Genomic DNA, 6,776 nt, shown 5'->3' with positions numbered 1-6,776 from the left:
GGAGAAGGGCGGGCCCTGGCCTCCTGCCCGCCAATCACAGCGGGCAGCTCGCGAAAGAGCGGGTGACCCCGCCAATCAGCATCCACAGCCGCGGTCTAGCTGAGCAGTTGGCTACAGTTGTTGCAACTTTTTTCGAAAGCTGGGTTTCCCGGGAGATTCCAGGAGTTGACAGAGCCGGGCCATGGCTAGAGGAGAACGTGTTTGCTGGGCAGTCAAAGATCTATGCCTACATGAGTCCGAACAAATGCTCTGGAATGCGCTCTCCACTGCATGAAGAGAACTCGGTCGCACATCATGAGGTCAAATGCCCGGGGAAACCATTGGCCGGAATCCACAGGAAGCGAGAAGAGAAAAGAAACGCTGGGAATGTTATCCGAAGCGCTGTGAAGTCAGAAGAACAGAAGAGCAAAGATACCAGGAGAGATCCCCAGGCGCCTTTTCAAACCAAAAACCTGAAGCAACAGAACCTCCACAAACTCCACCCCTGTCATGTGATTCTACCAGTGTAGCAGTTGCTAAGCAAGCCCTGAAAAAGCCCTTCAAGGGCAAGCAGGCCCCTCGGAAGAAGTCTCAAGGGAAGACACAGCAGAATAGAAAACTCACAGATTTCTACCCCGTGCGAAGGAGCTCCAGGAAGAACAAAGCTGAGCTGCATCATGTCTGAAGAAAGGAAGAAGATAGATGAGCTAATTGAGAGCGGGAAGGAAGAGCCATGAAGATTGATCTAATCGATGGCAAAGGCAGGGGTGTGATTGCTACCAAGCGATTCTCCCGGGGAGACTTTGTGGTAGAATACCATGGAGACCTCATTGAAATCACCGATGCCAAGAAGCAGGAGGCTCTGTACGCACAGGACCCTTCCACGGGCTGCTACATGTACTATTTTCAATATCTGAGCAAAACCTACTGCGTGGATGCCACTCAAGAAACGAACCGCCTGGGGAGGCTGATCAATCACAGGAAGTGTGGGAATTGCCAGACCAAACTGCATGACATCGACGGCGTGCCTCACCTCATCCTCATAGCCTCCCGAGACATCGCGGCCGGGGAGGAGCTCCTGTACGACTATGAAGACCGGAGCAAGGCCTCCATGGAAGCCTACCCTTGGCTGAAGCACTAACCAACCATGTGGCCTCCCTACCTCCCTCCCTGCCACCCTGCCTCCTTCAAAGGACAAAGTGCCCTCAAAGGGAAATGAATTTTACACACACACACACACACACACACACACACACACACACACACACACACACACACACTCACACTCTTACTCTTAGCTAATTACTTCAAATGTTTTTAAAAAGTATATTAAAGACGCCTTTTCATGTAGTATTTAAATATCTGTTACAGGTTTCCAAGGTGGACTTGAACAGATGGCCTTATATTACCAAATCTTTTATATTCTAGTTGTTTTTCTACCTTTCTGCATATAAGCTGAACGTTTGTGCTTCCCGCGCAGTAAGACTCGCACAGGCTTTAGAGAATGGAGTTGAACATGAACTAGGAAGCCAGGCTCTGCCCAAGAGGAAAGCCAGGACTCCCCCGCACCCCACGTCCGAGGACAGGCCAGTGTGCTGCCACCCCCACGCACAGCCTGGACGGGATGTCTCCAAGCTTTTGTTCTCCTCAGCGTCTTGACAGGTGTACACATTGACGTGTATGAATATTTTTTAGCAAAAGTTTCACAGTAAGCTAGTCTTCCCCTCTGCTTTCTCCAAAGCTCACTGAGCCCGGGGCTCGGAGGCCCGGCCCTCGGAGGCCCGGCCGGGAATAGACCTCTTCCACAGGCTTACGGCTTTTCCAGGCACCTTGAAGCATCAGGGTGGGCAGTCAGACTAGAGGCGGGCATGGAAAAGCACTGTTCTCCTGCCCAAGAAGGGCACGTCTCCTGAAACTGCATTAATTCTTTATAGAAATGCGAACACCGAATTTATTTTAAAAAATAATAAAAAAAACAAAATAGTAAAAAAAGACATTATATACAATATAGTTATAGATATATATATCAAATTATTCAGTACTATGTAGAAATGCTTTTAAAATTTACTTTAGCCTAGAAATATTCATTATATGTTAATAAGCAAGATACCTACCAGCATTTAATTATAGTTACTCCATATGCCATACTTTCCTGTAAGAAATGGCCAAGCTGGACTGGAGAGATGGCACAGCCATTAAAGGATAGGCTCACAACCAAAAGTGTAAGAAATGGCCAAGTTCATCAAACACAAATCATATTCTGTGTGTTTTCAACTCTTCTGTCGCAGAACTAGACCTCCATAGGTGACATTCAATACCGAGGTTGTCTTCCACAGCATCCCACAACCACAAGATGCCTGTTTCCTGACAGCTAGCATTCAATATGGAAACTATTACATTGTATGTAGGGGGCACCTTTAAACCATATGATATATTAACAAGTGGGAGAAAAAATATAAGGAAAACAGAAAGCCCTGGAAACTGCATATGAAATCACCTAAGGAGTGAGGATAATAAGTAACACTTTCCTTACAGATTCACTGAGGACACCTTTTCCTTTATGGTCAGCAAGCCAAGCTGCTTGCCCTGTGGCTGTTATTTAGCCATTGTAATTACCCTGTACTGAACTAAAAGTCACCCTCCGCGCACACAAATGTCCACACATTTTGTAAGTTGAAAATATTAAACATTAGTTATTACCATTCCAGATGAAAGACAAACATCGTACATTTCCATTTTGATTCATATCCTGGTCCTTAGACAGTAAAATTCCCTACAGTAGTTGTCTTAAAATACAAATGCTGACGAGTCTTAGCTGGCTTTGCCATTGGCATTATTCTCAACCAATTGCAGCAAATGATTGACAGAATGTTCTAAGAATTTCCTAAGTCATGACATTATACTAATTTAATGATATATGATTAGAATATGACCAGTACATAAGGCTAAACCCTCATGTGGAAGAGAAATGGTACTTTATTAAATCATTTGAATAATGAGAATAATTCATATATAAAAATGAGAATTTTCTAAATAGTGAAAGTATTGTGTCAAATATTGAACTTTAATTGTGGAGGCATACGATCCCAATTTTACTGGATAATTTTTTAATTTATAGTCCAGCTGTCTCCACCCTCCTTATTGGTTCCCCTTCCCACAGTTCCTCATCCTATTCCTTCTGCACCTTGCCTCTAAGAGGGTGTTCCTCACCCCCCAGGTTTCATCTTCCCTGGGGCCTCAAGTCTCTTGAGAATTCAGCACATCTTCTCCCACTGAGCCCAGACCAGGCAGTCCTCTGCTATAATGTGCTGGGGGTCTCATATCTGCCCATGAATGCTGCCTGGCTGGTGGCTCAGTCTGGGAGCCCCCTGGGGATCTGGGTAAGTTAATACTGTTGGTCTTCCTATGGGTTCTTCCTCCCTTTCAGCTTCTTCAATCCTTCTCCTAATTCAACCACAGGGGTCCCAGACTTCATTCCAATGGTTGGGTATAGGTATCTGCTTCTTACTCAGCTGCTGGTTTGGCCTCTCAGAAGACAGCTATGCCAGTCGTCCATCTGTAAGCACATCATAGCATCAGTAATAGTGCCAGGCCTTGTTACCTCCTCGTGAGATGGATCTCAAGTTGGGCCAGTCAATGGAGTTTCTTCTCCATTTTTCTCCCTGCAGTTCTTTTAAACAAGAACAATTATGGGTCAGAAATTTTGACTGTGGGTTAGTGTCATGGTTTGGATATGCTTGGCCCATGGACTGGTACTATTCAGAGGTGTGGCCTTGTTGAGGTAAATGTGTCACTGTGGGTGTGGGGTTTAGGGCCCTAGGCCTAGTTGCCTGGAAACCAGTCTTTTGCTAGCTGTCTTCAGATAAAGATGGAGAACTCTCAGCTCTGCATAGAGGCTGCCATGCTCCCATCTTGATAATGGACCGATCCTCTGAATCTGCAAGCCAGCCCCAAATGTTTGTTGTTCTTTATAAGACTTGCCATGGACATGGTGTCTCTTCACAGCATTAGAACCCTAAGACAGTTAGTAACTCTATCCCTCCCCTTGAAGCTCTGTCTGTCTACCAGAGGTGGACAGTGGACTCTCTCCATCATTGGGCATTCTGGCTAAGGTCATCCCATTGACTCCTGACAGCCTCTCACCTTTTGGGTTTCTGATACTTTCTAGAGGGTTCCCCCGACATCCCTCCCCACATGGTTTCATATTTCCATTCATTTTCCTGTCCCTCTGGGCTTCTCTCTTGTTCCCTCTCCCCATACTTGATCCTATTCCCCTATTACCCTTCCCTCCTCCCACCCAAGTCCCTCCCTCCCTCTGTCTCCCATGATTTTCTTCCCCCTTCTATTTTCTTCCCTGAGGATTGAGGCAGCCTCACTTGGGCCTTTCTGTTTGTTACAGTTCTTATGGTCTGTGGATTGTATCCTAGGTTTTCTGTATATTTGGCTAATGTCCACTTATTAGTGAGTACATACCATGCATATCTTTTTAAGTCTGGGTTACCTCATTAGGAATGATATTGTCTAGTTCCATCTATTTGCCTGCAAAATTAGTGATATCCTTGTTTTTAATAGCTGAGTAGCATTGCATTGTGTAAATGAACTACACTTTTCGGTATCCAGTCTTTGGTTGAAGGACATCTGGGTTGTTTTCAGCTTCTGCCTATTACAAGTAAAACTGCTACAGACATAATGGGGCACACATCCTTGTGGTATAGCAGGACATCTTTGGGTACATGCCTAAGAGTAGTATATCTGGGTCTTCAGGTAGAACTATGTCCAATTTTCTGAGGAACCACAAGATTGATTTCCAGAGTGGTTGTAGCAGTTTGCAACCCTACTAGCAATGGAGGAGTGTCCATCCTCTTTATCCACAGCTTTGCCAGCATCTGCTGTCACTTAAGTTTTTGATTGGCGCAAGGTGGAAGCTCCGGTTGATTTGCATTTCTCTGATGACTAAAGACTTTGTACATTTTTTATTGGACAGTTTATGTATTTGAATTTCAAATGTTATCCCCATTCCTGGATGCCCCCTATCCCATGCCTACTTCCCTTGAACATTTCTTTAAGTACTTCTTGGCTCCTGAGATTCTTCTGTTGTGAATTATCTGTTTAGCTCTGTAACTGGGTTATCTGGTTTCTTGGAGGTTAAGTTCCTGAGTTCTTTATCTAGTTTGGATATTAGCCTTCTATATGATTCAGGGTTAGTGAAGTTTTTTTCTTTCCCCCAATCTGTAGGTTGTGGATTTGTCCTATTGATGGTGTCTTTTGCCTTACAGAACTTTTTCAGTTTCACAAGATCCCATTTATCAATTGTTGATCTTAGACTCTGGGCCACTGCATTCTGTTCAGGAAATTTCCCACTCTGCCTTCCCATTTGCTCTTTTATTCAATTCAGTGTCTCTGGTTTTATATTGAGGTTATTGATCCCCTTGGACTTGAGCTTTATTCAAGGTGATAAACATGGAATTATTTTAATTCTTCTACATACAGACTAACAGTTAGACCTGCACCATTTATTAAAGATTCTTTCTTTTTTCCACTATATGTTTTTGGCTTCTTTGTCAAAGATCAAGTGTCCATAGGTGTCTGGGTTTATTTTTATTAAAAGTAGTAAAATAGAAAATGTTAAAAAGAATCATAGATTTTTTTTTAAACTTGGATTAAATTTAACTTAGATAGTAATCTTCCCTAACCCTACATCCAATAGAGGACTAATATCCAAAATATATAAAGTCATATTCTACACTATTCAGAATATTTAGCTGATATCCAATCAGGTAAATTTTCATGCACTTTTGTTTCTGATTTATATCTTTTCAATCACCTCAATAAGATGCAGCTTCTGTTATTTCACAGGTGGGTTGATCTCTCTCGTCCTGCCATGCTCTACTCTCATGATTTCCCCTGAGTTGAAATGTCCCTTACTGGAAGAAGGCTCATGAGACTCTGGAAATAAACAAACCATAATCCAGGGAAAACTTACGAGATTTCCAAGGCTCCTTCCGATAAAAGTAGTAAAGAACTGTTGAACTGCGGTCCTTAACCTCAACGATACTTGAAGATAGTCTAAGACTTATCAAGCTGCTTACAAGTTATGCAGAAATTGATAGGATTAAACCTGTTGAGAGTAGTCTAGTGGCTACCCACATTGGATATATATCTCTTGGTGATAGGGGTGCCTTTGAATTGCCCATGCCCTTTTAATTAACCTTTAACCCATACTCCACAGTAGTCACATGACCTCATTAGTTAATCAAGTTGAACTTGGAATCTCTGTTACTTTGGTCTGTTATCATCTCCACATAGTGTGAAGATACATTTATGTCACAAACACACAGGAAAAGTATCCTACAAAACACAGTTCACAGATTTTAGTCAGGCATAGCTTTATCTCAAGCCTTCAGGATTGAAGTTTGCATTTTCTTTACCACCTAAAATGTTTATCCTTTTTTACTAAATTATACTCATCATAAAAGTTACAGATAACTCTTGGGGCCTCTTCTGCTTTCCTGATATCCCATGAGATTAGGATTTCTCCTTACCCTCTTATACAGTTCAATCATCATTCCATTCCATGAACCACAGTGATAAGCAAATGGCACCTGCTATAGATTCTTCTCCACTAGATTATTAGTTCCATGAGAGTGAGAAGTCTGTTACTTAGCTCTGTAACTTTCAGGCTCAAAACAATTCTTGGCATCTTCTCTGTTTCTTATAATAATTCCTTATGAACACATGAGTAAGTATACGTTAAATAGGGCACCTTGTAGATGTGTGATAGTTTTTCACTAATCTCT

The 6,776-nt window shown here is 42.7% G+C and overlaps 1 pseudogene; it reads left to right on the top strand.

Annotated features, from left to right (window-relative positions):
• The first annotated feature begins 215 nt into the window (after positions 1–215).
• Positions 216–1,371, top strand: LOC116898018 (annotated as a pseudogene).
• Positions 1,372–6,776: the final 5,405 nt, after the last annotated feature.

Source organism: Rattus rattus, chromosome 4 (genome assembly GCF_011064425.1).
Source record: "Rattus rattus isolate New Zealand chromosome 4, Rrattus_CSIRO_v1, whole genome shotgun sequence".
Taxonomy (NCBI): Eukaryota; Metazoa; Chordata; class Mammalia; order Rodentia; family Muridae; genus Rattus; species Rattus rattus.
This window is presented reverse-complemented; position numbering and strand designations above follow the sequence as displayed.